This window comes from Carex rostrata, chromosome 4, assembly GCF_964058835.1.
Source record: "Carex rostrata chromosome 4, lpCarRost1.2, whole genome shotgun sequence".
Taxonomy (NCBI): domain Eukaryota; kingdom Viridiplantae; phylum Streptophyta; class Magnoliopsida; order Poales; family Cyperaceae; genus Carex; species Carex rostrata.
In genome coordinates, this window is record NC_135921.1 from 5,597,429 (window position 1) to 5,613,055 (window position 15,627).

General features: G+C 37.4%; 1 long non-coding RNA gene across 1 annotated transcript; it reads right to left on the reverse strand.

The window, feature by feature from the left end:
- Window positions 1-12,998: 12,998 nt before the first annotated feature.
- LOC144552401 (uncharacterized) lies at window positions 12,999-15,467 on the reverse strand. The gene is made up of 4 exons (XR_013511119.1): window positions 15,393-15,467; window positions 14,790-14,910; window positions 14,348-14,409; window positions 12,999-13,357 (listed from the first exon to the last, which is right to left on the reverse strand). It is a non-coding gene; the product is annotated as an uncharacterized LOC144552401 (long non-coding RNA).
- Between the last annotated feature and the right edge of the window lie 160 nt (window positions 15,468-15,627).

Sequence of the window (15,627 nt, forward strand, 5' to 3'; positions counted from 1 at the left end):
ATCACCTATCAGGAGTGTTCACAATTTAAAACCACCTAATAGTTAAGACAATATTTCTATGTGAAAAGTCGCTTAATTGAAATCCGGATAAAGAGTCCTGTGCATATTTAAAGTTGGGAGCCTTGATTCAATCTTTATATCAAATGAAAAAACTGTGGCGAGTGCACCATTTGCTCATTGCTCCCAGTTCAAACTAGCAGGATCAAGAATTCAATTGTTGTGATTTGTGATGTTATGCTTAATTGTAGATCAGTGGTATTAGATTAGATAGCATCAAACAAGCCCTCGCTGATTTTTGATTCTATCCTGCTTTTAGATTTCAGTGAAGAACAAAAAGACAAATATTTCTGATCAAGCATTATAGTCATCTCAGATGAAGAAAATCAGTAACAGTAACTTAACTGTTCACCAAAAACAGATTTAAGAAATAACCAAAAGTCTGTAACAGATTACTTCAAATTAGGACACAACAGATTAAGAAACAACTGATTTCTGAAATCAAATGTTTCTCTGATTACTTCAAATTTAACCAAAATAGTAAATTGCAAATAAGCCTATGCTGTTAATCAAAATAGTCAAACTTCTCTGTCATCTTCACAATCATATTCACTTTCATGTGCTATGAAAGCTTGTGCTCGACCCTTAATTGATATTCCAGCCTTCAGTTTCTACACAGAAATAAACTTGAAGGGATCAAATATATTGAAATAGCAAAGATTGGATGTAAATTATTAATGAATAAACTTTACCTTTGGACAAGTGGCCCTCTTTTCATATTCTTGGCATCTTTTACTTCAGCCGAGAACTTCCAATTGTTGAGGTTTTCTTTTGCCCATGCATTGCGAGACAGAAGGATCACGGATATCACAATTCTGTGTAGTAGCAGCAGTCTCTCGGTCAATTTCATTATTGATTTTTATTAGCCCCTCTTCGATCTCAATCAGTTTTCTGCAAACCATGTCAAATGTAGCACAAGACTTGACAGCCTCCTTAGCAATTCTTTCAAAATACTCGTTTAGAACATTAAGCATGACATATTCCAGTTCTCCACCTTGTCTCCCTTCCAAGTACTCATCATTTATACCTTCCTTTATGTTTCCATTAGCATCACGAATACACCTTTTTAGATTCTCTACCATGACTTCCATCGGAATTTGTTTGTGGGATCGAAGATGCCACTTTTTTGAGGGACTGTTTCTTAGGAGCTCATGGTTATGATCTTTGTGGAAGACTGTTACTCTACAAATCCCATCCTCATGCAACCTCACGCGGTATGCAGCCTTGCAGCTGCATCTCTTTCTTGATGTTTGCCTTTTTGGTGACTCATATGAACTATCAATCATACCCAATGACTTTTTCAATTGATGCTTATGTCGTTTACTGAACCCTTCTTTGGAATAGACCAATCTCATTGAAGTAACTACCCCTTTTGTATTCTTGGAGGAGGAACTCATACGAATAATAAATCCAGTTATGTATCCATACGTGTTGTAAAAATCATAAGCCTCTTTTTTACTAGAAAACTCCATTCCAACATAAGGCTCAAAACTTTTCTCTCCTAAAGGTTCCCAGCCTCTACACTCTAATTCATCGATCGGTAAATTTTTTTTTTTCAGGTACTGCAGAGCTCCTAATTTCATCCACTGCCAAATCAGCCATTTCATTTATTCCATCTACCCCCAAATCATCCATTTATCTACAAAGAAAATAGGCTGTTTATTAATTACTAATTGATATGTACTGCTAATAAGAATAAAACAGTTCATAATTACTGCAAATGTAGCCAATTAAAAATAATCTTGCTGCAAACAGTTCTTATTTGCTGCAAATGCAATTAATTTCAGGTCTTGATCTTTCCAATTATCTCTTTTTGTATCAGACAATATCTACAGCCCACATAGCACATAAGAGATTCTTATTTCTATGGCCAGGTATGCTAAAAACATTTTGATTGTTTTCCTAACAACAAAATATCAGATCAGAATAGGATCATTTTTATTGGGAAGTTTTATCGAGCACTCTTCTATCATATTCAATTGTAAGGCATATTTTGTTTGTATTACCTTCATTTCTATATTTAGAAGAGTCCATTTTTTGTGCAATTTTAATGTTCCCAGACACTGGTACAATCCTGAAATGACGCTTTGCCTACTTTCTTTCTTTGTGCAATTTTCTTTTTTGTGCTATAATCAAAGTACCAAGTGGTGCTTTGCCCATTTTCTCAAGAAACAAGAAAAATAAAATGAAAGAAAAGAGAAGAAGAAGTGAACGAAACCTGGAGGCGCTCTTAGGGAGTGGAAGCGGAGCGGAGGCGTCGAGGCTAGGTCAGATCAAGACTCAAGAGCGATAGAAAGAGAGAGAACGTGCTACGTCCAAGACGTAGCGAAGCAACAGAGATCGTGAATTGAACACAAGATCAAGCAATTCGATTCAATTTCAAAGAATTGAATCTAAGATACCAGTAAAAAACAGTAGAGAAAATGGATAGGTAGAAACCTAGAAAATCTTATTTCATTTCATAACCTTGTTTCAGGATTACACTGGCCTTATATAGGCGATTACATTGCAACAGAAATAACAGAATTTAGTTGAGTATTATTCAATCCTTCAAGCTGTGACACCTCAATGGAGGGTCCATTTCAGTTTCCCTTTGACTGCCTGCTCCGTTTTCTCTGTTTAGTGGGACCCTATCATCAGCGATGCCTTCCTAACGGCACAGCTCTTTCTAACGGTACGTTCTGTTTATTAAGTGAACAGTGGGACCCGCTGTCAGTTCCTTCCTCTTCTCTTTTAAAATCAACGGTTGCCCCCAATTCTGCTGCCTCTCGTTGCATTCCCTCCCCCTTGAGAAATTGCTCGCCCTCGAGCTTAAGTTTCTTGTAGCCCCACCCTATTTCAAGGTTGCCTGACTCATTGGTGTGCTCAATATCGTGTGAAATCATATGTAATCCCAAATTCTGCCCCTCATGCTTGATAGGTTGTAGCCCGGTCACCTCTAAGCTGAATAAGCTGGAAATTGCATTTCTAGGATCGTTCGCCTTCAATTCTTCGTAAATGTCCTCACACATTTTCGCATCTGCAAACGGACCTCCTGAAATTAACTCGATTTTTCTACCCTCGTGTTTGATCTCACAGGTTCCTTTTTCAAAATCCATTGTTACGGGTCCGACCTTTTTCATCCAGCTGACTCCAAGTATTACATCGTACCCTTGTATATCTAATAACCTGAGATTAGCTACTAATTCATGGCCCTGTAGTTGAAATTTCAGATTATTACACACGGACTCCGATATCATCCGCCTACCATCCGCCAATTTAACCTTCAAGTGCCTTGTTTTTTCAATTGGGAGCTTCAAGTGGTTAACAACTTCAGGGTGGAGGAATGAATGCGAGCTCCCACTGTCCAGTAGTGCCACTATAGGGAATTGACCAATCTTTCCATCAACTCTCAGTGTTGTGCTGTCGAGATCATCTCCCGGCTCACAATTAGCAATGGTTGCTTCCTTCTCTTGCCCAGTGCTGAGTTCAACCATTTCACTGCCCCATTCTTCTTCTTCCCCACCTTCAGCAATCAAGGCATGAAGAGCTTGCTTTGAACACTTGTGGCCCGGATAAAACTTATCCCCACACTTGTAACAAAGACCTTTGGTTCTTCGTTCTTCCATTAAGCTTTGAGCAGGATTGTGGTGTCTGGTGTTTTGATTTGTGGTGTCTTTCCAATTTTTGTTTGGTTCTTGGTAGTTGGTAGTATCACAAATTTGGGTTCTAACTGAATTATGGCTCATCCTTCTGGAATTTGTGCTAAGTGAGAGTTCTAATTGCCTTGCTGTCTGGAAAGCGTCATCTAGAGAGTCAGGTTTAAACAACCCAATTGTATTTTGAATTTCTTCCTTCAACCCGCTGATGAAACACTCTCTGAAAAACAACTCACTATCTATTCTTACTTGGCTCATCAATCTAGATTTTGCTCTGGAGAAGTTCTTGATATAATCATCAATACTGCCTTGTTGTTGGATTTTCTTGAACTCTGCTATTGGATTAGCACTGATTCTAGCAAAATACCTTAGCACTTCTTCAATTAGTATTGGCCATGGTGGTTCTGGTTTCGCCAATTTGTAGCCTTTGTACCATTCTTTTGCTTCGCCCGTGAAGTGCATCGTGGCCATTCTCACTTTATACATCTCCGATGTCTGGAAAACATCGAAATAGTAATTACTTTCCTCAACCCAGTCAGTTGGGTCATCACCATTAAAGGTTGGGAAGTCGAAACGAGGAATGTTGAATCTTGGTTCTGGATTGGAGCTATTGCCATGCCAATTATCTCGTCTTCGTCTTGCATCTTCTTGATTTTCATCAAGAATTGGAGGTCGTTCCTGATTGCGCTTCGGAGGGTTGACGGGCTGACTATGGCTGGTCTCTCCAATTTCGTGATGTTGTTTAGCGGCCAGCCCCTCCATCATCTCCATCATCTTGCTCATGCCAACCTTGAATTCATCTTCAATTCGCCCCATTCTATCACTCAGCTCTCTTTGAGATGATTCAGACCTGGAGACTTTATCACTAATTACAGCCATGTCGAGTTGGCGCTGCTCATCATCCCCTGAATTGGAACCTCGTGTCTTCCCCGCCATTGATGAGTTCTTGGAGTTCTTGCTGCGTTGCCTTCCCAGGGTTGCTTCGAACGGCTCTGATACCAATTGCTACGTCCAAGACGTAGCGAAGCAACAGAGATCGTGAATTGAACACAAGATCAAGCAATTCGATTCAATTTCAAAGAATTGAATCTAAGATACCAGTAAAAAACAGTAGAGAAAATGGATAGGTAGAAACCTAGAAAATCTTATTTCATTTCATAACCTTGTTTCAGGATTACACTGGCCTTATATAGGCGATTACATTGCAACAGAAATAACAGAATTTAGTTGAGTATTATTCAATCCTTCAAGCTGTGACACCTCAATGGAGGGTCCATTTCAGTTTCCCTTTGACTGCCTGCTCCGTTTTCTCTGTTTAGTGGGACCCTATCATCAGCGATGCCTTCCTAACGGCACAGCTCTTTCTAACGGTACGTTCTGTTTATTAAGTGAACAGTGGGACCCGCTGTCAGTTCCTTCCTCTTCTCTTTTAAAATCAACGGTTGCCCCCAATTCTGCTGCCTCTCGTTGCAGAACGAGAGAGAACTGGGAAGGAGGTAAGGGTTCTTTCGTCTCTTCTTTTCTCTTTGATTCGAAATCGTAAGAGAGGGAGAGCGAGAGGCGGCTGGAGGCGGGAGGGGGAGCGAAATAGAGAGAAGGCGGGAGACAAGGATTTGAATCCCTAAAGTAATCCAAAGTATAAGTTCGGATCCGGTGAATTCCAACTTCGACCGGATTGGCTCAGATGCTGATCGGACGGTATTCAATGAAACACAAATTTTGAGTTACTTTAGAGGATCCGAACCCTGAGAGAAGAGAGACCGAAATAATGGCTATCGGATCTGTTATTGGTTTTTTTATGATCTTGCACGCATCAAAAAGCATATCGGATGGCTACCAAGAAAGTGATTTTGTACTAGTCTCTATTTTCTGTGGTTGCAACTTCAATTGGCTGTAGTATTGCAGATATCTTTGTCCAATTATGCATTTTTAAATTTTATTAACTTCAAATTTAAAATTTAAATGTTGAAATACAATCATTACATCTGATTTATATTATTTATCGCTATGCACATGTAGAAAATTACGACATTTCATTTTTGTTTTGATTGGTATCAAGAACTTACAAAAATACACTGACGTGGACAATCTCTAAACATTGATTTTTTTAATTTATTGATTCATATTGAACTAATTCATCCGAAAGTAATAATATTTTTTTCTTCAGAAGAGGTTTTCTCTCAAAAAAATAATATTTTTTTCACACGTAAAGAAAATAATATATCACATTTATTTTGACATATAATTTTATAATTTTTAATGTTGTAAACTTAATATATGAAGATATGAGGGAAATACAAAAATTAAACCCTCTTCATATAAAAATCACATTTAATTAAACTGCATCCGGCACATTAAATTTGAAGTTTATGTAGTACATAATAAGATCTCTATTTTCAATCTCAATCAGAAATAGAGTTGCTAAATGAACTAATTAACTTATGCAACTCAAGAACCACAAACTTAGTACAGTGGTATGAGTCTTTATCTCTCTCTTGGATAGATGCATGTTCAATTCTCAAAAATAGCATCTAAAAGATGCTCGGTATACCGGGTGCTTTAATAATAATAAAAAAAATTTGTGCAACTCAAAAGCCAATTAGTTTCTAGGTATGTACTTTCTGCATTTTGTGAAGTGTGAACTGGCTCCGTCCATTTTTTCAGACCAATCAATACAATATTAGAGAAGTGGTTACATTACATGCTGTGATGTTCTGAATTTTTAAGCTTGGAGATCTCTAAACACCACTGCTCTTTTGGATTTCACATCTCCTAAAATATCTCAAAATTGAAAATTTCAGTTTTGTCATAGGATATCCTCCCCTGCTATAGGCTCTCTCCTTTCTTCATCTTGTAATTTTTGCCTTCACATTTTCTTTTAAAAATCCCTAATGCCATTATCTCTGTTTCCATCTTCATATAAGATTGGGGCGTTAGAAAGTTAGTTGTGAAGGTTTTGGGTTTAACAGGATAATTGAATGAATAAGCAGGTTATAATACTCTGCGCTGCTACTAAACATGGCCACACATTTATTACTGTATGGGGGCTGAGACAATTGTATCTTCCTTCAGATATTATATCTTCATTCATCTAAATTATTTTTATACAAACATAATTTATTAAAAAAAAAAGGTGACAAGAATAAACATTAAACACCAAGTATTTAATAGCTTCAAATTCAATGTAGTAGTCTCCAACTTATCACATGACTTGTCAGAGACAGCTTCAGAGAATTTTCTCTGGAACAGTCACTGCCTCCAGAATAAACCAAAACAAGATTATAAGAAGCCAAACAAAGTGAATATCAACTGGTTTGACTTTCTGATCTTGCCTTTAGATCTGAGAAGTAACCTGAAAAGTTACCACAGATTTCTCATCAAACCAAAGACTTCACCTTCCATGTACAAGAGGAATAAGAATTTTTAAAACAACGAGGAAGAACATAATGACATAAAAACAGCTTGAAGACAGAACCGCTCACCTCGGGGCAATAATATCCTCAGCACTGCACAAGGACATACTACTTTGCACAAGTTAAAAAAAGGAAAAAGTGCACAACAGATAGGTTCAAATAAAATGCCAAACATAATAGAACTGTCATCATACATAACATTAACATAAATATCTCTCGGAAATACCAACCGAGGTGGACCATTTTATTTTCAAACATCCGCAAAGTATCGCATTAATTAACAGAAGGCCACATTTGGTAGCTCGACTCAACCGTCCTTCTCGCAATGTTCCTCATCTTCGTCTTGCTGGTCTTTGATACCACCACAGGTCTGCTCTTCTTCAGCGACATGCCCCATTTCGCCATTATCCTTGTCCTTCTCACATCCTTCGTCTTCACTTTCCAAAGTAGGAAAGGGGCCAATCCAAGGGCAGTGCACCTGTAATTCTGTAAGATTGGACAAAGTAGTTAAATGGTCGAGTACAGTGCCATCCTCTGACACGAGCTTATCAGATTTTCGATCCCAGTGATATGATGATAAATCAGGAGAAAAGGGATAATTCTTCGACAAAGCAAGGAGGGTACTAGTCTGAAATGCCCTTGAACGCAGAAAATTCCGAATAGTCTGAGCCTCCTGAGTTGCCTTTTCGCTCTTAAGGAGCAAAATCTCTTGGTTGTGATCAGTGAGAGATTTTTTAGCAGCCTCAAGTTTTTGCTCAAGCTTACTAACTTTCTCCTTTTCCTGTTCGAGCGACAGATTACTCACTAGGTGTGAACGATTCAACTTGGTAATGGTGGCGGTAGCCTTCTTCACAGTAGCATGAATAGTGTTTAAATCCTTCTTTACAGCGGAAAGTTCTCTATCACGCTCCTGCAGTTGGTTTGTGAGCGCGCACTTCTCTAACTCTACAGACACCATCTTCTGTTGTAGGTTTGCTACAGCTGTTTGCTGCTCTTTTTTCTCTTTGTTTAATTTTTCCTTGTCTTGCTCCAGCACCAACTTCTCAGCCTCCAAGTTCCTCACCTTATCACAGAGAAAGGTAACTGCATCCCAATTTGTGTGTTGTAATATATCCCCAACTGTTTCTTTTCCTTTTCTGCTTCGGGGAGGATCTTGTGGAGAACTGGAGGGCTGCACACATGTATTATTCCTCTTTCTTTGCCTCATTGGAGGCACGCGAGAAGCAGCATTTGGAGAACTTGAGCACTGTTTCTCTGTTGGTGGGATAGGAGGAGAAATTGCTTGCACACTAGGTAGAGTAGGAGCTGTCCCCTCTTGCTTCTTAGGTGACAAATTTCCGGGAGTTTTCTTAGCAGGAGGTGCCTCTTCAGGGTTCTGTTGTTGTGGAGAAGCCACTTTCGCCATCTTAGAGAGGGGAGACATGAGCTCCTCTTGCTTCTTCTTTTTTCTTTCCTCACCGGTGGTAGATCCCAAAGAGCCAGCCTTCCTCTTCACCACGATGGCCTTCTGCATGTTCTCCTCCATACCTCGAAAAGTGGGTATAGACTTCTTCATTCCTGCAAAACATAATATCGTGGTTTAGTATGACACATAAGATGATTTAATCTAATTTCGTTATGAATGGGAGAACAAGGCAAATCGTAATTAAAAAGACTTAAAGCCACCCCTGTTTTCTTCTGTCAGCAACAAATAATTCAGTGACTTACCCATGCCGTGGGAACAATGCTTCCCTGCAACAGAACTTTGTAAATTTTTGTAAAACTTGATTTTACTTGGGATATCATCGTTACTGACTGAAATGACCTAGAGCTTAATTTAACTGGTTAAATCGTAATTTGCAAAACAAACAAAGAAATTGAACAAATTTGAGATTGATCGAGAACTGGGATACAACAATGGAGAAGCAAAAGTTAAAGGTGGTAATACAAGAATTCTTACTGAATTTCCTAATCTGAACCTATGCATTAGTTTGCCAACAAGAAGACCATTCCACACCCAGAAACTCGTCACCATGCCCGGACCAAGGACAACTGCTTGACAAAAATACTACTTAATATAAATAGGGACAAATGGCCCCATTCTTGCTGTCTGGCTAATAATATCCTTATTATATTCAAAATACCCTAAAAACCTAGTTCTTGATCCCGACCTTTGTTAGGAGGTTGGCTCTGAACCTGAGGTCCTCTGGCACCTTGCTTCCCCTTCGTGGAGTTTGCAGTATCTGATTTATGGTTCTCTTGTGAATTGAGAACAAATTTCAGATCATGCCACTTTCTCTTCAGTGTTCTCTGTTTTTTCTGACAATTTTTAAGGTTTTACAAGAGTCATGACTAGAGGTTGTAAATTTTAGGACTTAGCGTGTCACAATTAGAACAAACAGATCAGTTACCATAACTAATTTTGACTTTGTTCGAACATTCGAAGGAAGAAGTACAAAAGGAAGGGAAGCATGGTCATGACGCTCGGGCAGCGAATCAAACAAGTTAAAAGGCTGAATATTGGGATCCATCTCGTCAGAATAAACAAACTATCTGACCTCAAAGCAGAAGAAAGGATAACGGAACAAAATATTGGAACTATCCAGGGTCAGAACCAACTGGTGAAGAAAAGAGAAAGGTCAATAAAAGTAGTTGATTTGATTTAGGCATCGGATTGCTGAGCTGCTCAGTTGACCATTTCTCTCTAATTAGCAGATATTAACCATTTGATAGTGTTAAATCTTTTTGCCTATATAAAGGCAAAGCTTTTACCAAATTGATTATGTGATTAACTTTTTTTTTTTTAGTATTCAGCCCTTTTAAACACTCATTGTCACGATTACCATATTCTTGGTTTCTTCTCAAATATACTCAATACACTCACTTATTTCCTTAATTATCGAATACCCATCAATCACAAGTTTCTCAACCGTAACATAGTGTCATCTGCGTGAGACACCTCATAAGTCATGCCTAGGAAATACGTCTATCATGCCTAAAATTAACATAAATATACAAAATTGTAACTAACGAACAAGTGAAAAGGGCAAGTATAAACATAAATCATCCATTTTTAGGATCAGACACTACAAAACGGATCATTGGGACCACCGAAGTAACAGTCAGGCAACCTGTCACCTTTAGGAGCGGTGCGATATGAAAAAAAAAAAAAAAACCTTAATCAACTTAAAACTTTTGTTTTCATGAAAAAGACAATGCTTGAAGACCAGAGAAATCGAAGTGAGAAAAATGGAAAAGAATAGATTCCAATGAAACCTCCACTGATCTCCGCAACACATGATCATACAAGCATCTCAGGGCTCCACTTTCCTATGTTGTTTTGGGTTTTGTTCAGCTGTCACAGTCGTGAGTCGTGACATATTACACCCCTCACAAGTTTTGCTGATGCCCTCTCCCAGACCCCTACAATCAAACCAGATTTCGCCTCTCCTACAAAACAATTTATCAACCTCCTCTGATAGACGACAGACTATGAGTCTAAGGTAAAAATATGCAGAAGTCGGGTTTTTGGTAAAAATATGCAGAAACTTCATGATATTTTTTAATATAGGTCCAATGATCTTCTTCCTTTGTCTCTTTATTTTCAGTTTAGAAATCTGTTCTCATTTATATTAAAATATATACTTATATACTGGTCAATTCATATTCTATCATTCCCCTTTTTGGTTGATGTCCATACCTTCAGCGACTTCGTGTTGTTTCTTTATTGGTGTGGAGCTGATACAAACAAAAGAGCATCAATTGTTCTCCAAGCGCAATGAGAATATCATTTTTAGAACATATGTAGGTGGTATCTTCCTCTTTAATAGGAAATTCATTTGTTAGGATTAATGATTTTCGTTTACTGATTGTAGGGGCCTTCTGTCAGTTTGATTTTTGTTTGAGGATAAAGAAGACCAGAACAGAGGTTACTTTCTTTCAATAGTTTATGGGGAACTAGGGTGGTACAAGTCCTAGTTGACCACATCCTTACCAATTCCAACAAAAATGAAATAAATGTGGATTATAAGGTCGACTTCATAACGCCTTTCTTTTGAATTGTTATTCCATGGAGATAGCTCAAACTCACACCCATGATACAGTTTCTGATTTGCATTGTTAGATCCTGTTAATTAGGTTTAGTTTTGAATAAATATAATCTCTACATGAGTTCAGATACCATATTAAGAAAGAATCTGCATTATGTACCAATACAGCAGCATACTGGTACCATACATTAAAATCCTTGATGTTCTGCCATTTTAACTTCTTATCTTTATTACTATTTTGTTTCTTTTCTTTAATAGGCTGTTGAGTAAACTATTTTGTACTTAAAACATTAAAATCGATACTGTATTGAATCAATGCCTCAATGGGCAAACAAATACAGGATATGAGCAGTGGGCCACAAGGCATTAATTTATTTGGTTTATGTAGGGGTGTCTTTTGTGTACCTGCTAATTTGGGCACAATTTGACACAAAAGCCCTGTTTGCTTCTTGGAAAGAAATGGTGATATCAAACTTGCAGTTAGTGTGTTGTTAAAAATTATTTACATTTCGGCACCCCTGTCTACTACATGCATGCATTCCTCCTACCTCCATCCATTGTCAGCTTCATAGAAAAGGTTATGCACAGGTTTCTGTAGCGGGGCCACCAGAGCTTCTCGGGAGGACAATTGGTTGGTCCAATGGCCTGCAATATGTCTTCCAAATATAATTGGATCGAGGCCTAGGCATGCTCCTCAGATGGATATGGCTCTGCTTCTATGAACTAACTTCACTCTGGGCTTCTATTATCTCAAAAGTACATCTACACCATATTTACGACCCTCAGACCCTAAGAGACCTTCGTTCACTACACCCGTTCTTCCTCACCAATAATACATTAAAAATGAACATACCAACAACATTGTTCCGGGAATGACCAGCATATAAGGTGGGCAATTATTATTAAATTTTAGGTTTAAAATAATCTTGCCGATGGGATCGTATCAAGGATGCAATGCACCAGTCACCATTCCTTTTATTCCTTACCATGGCATTAGTGACCATGCTTTTCGTGACCAATTCAGTAGGGAATACATCATTCCTGGCCAGCAAATTTGTTTTACCCACCGTATTTCATTGTCACGAATGATAAATTTTCTTGTAGTACAATCAGCATTTTACTCTATTGCAAGGATGAGCGTTTCAAATATTTCACATTTTTTTAGTATGTTTGGTAACAATATCTAAACATGGGTTGAGCTGAGTAAAATAGACCAAATCACTTTGTTAGATATCATATCTTACTTTATTCAATAAAGCACATGCTTAACCAATATATGGGTTGGAGAGACAGAAAACCCACTCACTCTGAGTGTGTGAGAGAAAATTATAAGATAAAGAAAAAGAGAGACCGTTTGTTTCATTTGTACGCTATATTCAAAACTAAAACCCAATATATCCAACTCAGCCGTAAGACGGCACAAAAGAGCATAGTTCCAACCCTTATAATAAATGGTTTAGGATACTACACTGACAATGGATTAATTTGACAGTTTTGACAATCATAATAAAAAAAAAAACTAACAATTTTTAAATCTGATTTTTAGAATGTTTATCTGTGCTGTATTTATATCATGCACATGAAAACTGATGGAACATGATGCAAGTTTTGCTGTTCATCAAACAACTTGAAACTAGCAACGGTCTGTATTTAATGGTCTTTAACGGGATATCAAATAAACTCATTCTACAAAAATATACGACCAAGCTAAAAGGCCAAGAACATGCCCATAAGTTTTGTTTTCTAAAATTTTTGCAGTTTGATTTTAAAATATATTGTCAAGATTGTCAAGGGATCCCAACGAATAATAAATTACCTAGCTCAATAACAAGGGAGTTTATTATTGAGAAAGGAGGTTTTGTCGAGAATAACAATACTTGACCTTCTGACCCGTTGTTGTAAATACAGAACTATTAATTGAGTGTTATCAAAAAATAAGATACAACACACGCGTGTGCACAAAAACAAAAATACAAAAGAAAAAAAATAGCTTTGTATGATTTTTGTCAAACCTGCTATAACATGCCCAACACAAGGCTCTGCACTTTTTCCAGATGCTTCTTCTCCACGTGTATGTACTCGATTTGTAATCATCTCATTTTCCTTTGATGTGTTGCCCCCACTTGCGCCTTCCCCAGACTGAGGTATAAAATGACGAGGAGCCGCCTCCATCAAATCATTCATGTCCAGCCCGTTTCGATTCACCACACTCTCTAAGACACTGGCAACAAAGAAAGGTTTTAATTAGTAACAACTTTTTAGAAACCAGCTTTCAATGGCCATAGATAATCCACAGAACAAAATGCTTACAAAGTATGTTATAGGATGACTTATGTCTCTTTTGAGTGTGTATGAAAGAGAAAGCGAACTTTTTAACAAGGAAATAATCTCTGTCTATGCTTGTGCCTGTGCCCACAGTGAAGCATATGTTTTGGCTATTAAACCATATCTTGACACATAAAATTAGACATTGTCTTGAAATTTCAAATTATGTCATAATCAATGAATTTGTTTGCTATCGAGCCATTGTGGACAATAATATGTGGTTGTCATTACAAGAAGTACAAAAGAAAAATATTCTTACTAATGTTAAGGAGCTCATGATGAAGAAGAAATACTAACTATAAGTTCTCACGCCCAAAGTATTGTAAACAAAAAAATATAATAAACAGCCTTTATAATTGCGGTGTTTTCCAGCAATAATGGGAACCAATGTACTTGTTACGGAGATAAAATTAAGTAGTTAAATAACTTCCATTGGTTAGAGATTAAAATGGATAAAAATTAGAAGTTTCCACAGGTGCTAGTGTCTAAGCACATGACAAGAAACCTAGGAGAAAAGCACATTGTGGGTTGATAGCATTTTTCCTATTGTAATTTGTAAATTAATTATGTATGTTACTATAACATATAATATTCATGTCAACATAAAGCTAACGAACAGAATAATCTATTGAGGTGTTATGTAGTTCAAACGACACCTTCACGTGACTGTTAAATTAAGATGTTCAAGGTTTGTAAAAGAAAATAGTTACCTTTTTGCAATTGGTAATCAAGTTGGGGCCAAAAAAAAAATGTAACATTTACTAGGAAACAAGCAAGATGTCTACTGAGATGTTGAGTTACAATATATAATCTTGTCTGGTTCCATGGACAATACTGGCAAGTACAACATACTACTTGATAAAAGGACAAAAGGAGCAAAGCATACCTTGAAATGACCCGAAATGGCACGGTATTCTCTTTACCTTTCATCTTCATATAATCACATAGCTATAATAATAGTAAATATTTGAAAAACTTTAGCAACTCATCACTGCTCAGATAAGTGTCATACTGTGTTTTTTTTTTATTCAAGTCAAAAAGGTCAGACTGATTATATCAATTTGGATACCTAAAATAGGAGAAAAATATTAAATAATGGGTCAACTATTAACAAAAGTGACTTATGGTACATCTACCACGATATTTTGCAGTTTTGCTGCACAAACATTGATTATCGACATAATATACTAAATTAGAGGGAAACAATTACAAAAATGCATCATTGGAAACAAAAGAAGATTACACTAAACGACAATATTAGTCTACATTGAGTTAATTAATCAAGTTTTCAAATTTTGGTATACAGAACAAAACTGTGTGCCACATACCAAGCAAAGTTTTGTTGCTAACTTAGGTGGGTCATCCTTTGACTCTTGGATGAGTCTCTCGATTAATTTAGCTGCCTCTTTTTCCAAATCCGAAGCCATCAGTTCTCCGGATAAAAAAAAACTACAAAAGAGAAACAACATCCATGCAGATACAGCTTTAAAAGAGAGAGAGAGAGAGAGAGAGAGAGAGAGAATGGGGCTACAAATAAAAACCCAGCACACCTCACTGTGATTGCCTTTTATGTATGGTTAGCCAGAAACAAAATATGTATTCATAGATTCAGGAAATTAACACGATTTCCTATTGTATCTTGCCAATTATGACAAAACTAGCAAGGGACTTCACGCCTCACGGGGGTAAATATTTTAACAGAGCAGTATTGGCTTCATGCAGCGCACGGACTATCCAATCAAAGCAACGCTGTATATGGTTTTTGCGCTGCATGAAGTCAAAGTCATCGTTCCAAGCAAACAAGCTATCTGGCTTCAAATCTCAAATATGAAATCAATGCTAAAATTTTAATCGATGGAAACAAAAGAAAATGGAGAAAATAACCAAAAAACAGCTCAGAAGAGATGGAAGCAAAGAAGGAGCTCGGTTACCTAAAGAAGGAAGCGAAAGCTAGTAGCAACCCATGGTGTCGACTATGTCTCTTCTATTTCTCCCTAGGGTTTAGGGTTTCCAATAATTTTTTGGGTGAATCGGAGAAGGATGGAGTGTCCATATCCTCTGCATTAACGCACCGTTTGAGATTAGATTCGGACCGTCCGATCAGAATCCGGAATCCGGCCCCGGATCTTTTAAGATTCGTTCTAATATGCAACGAACGGATCGGAT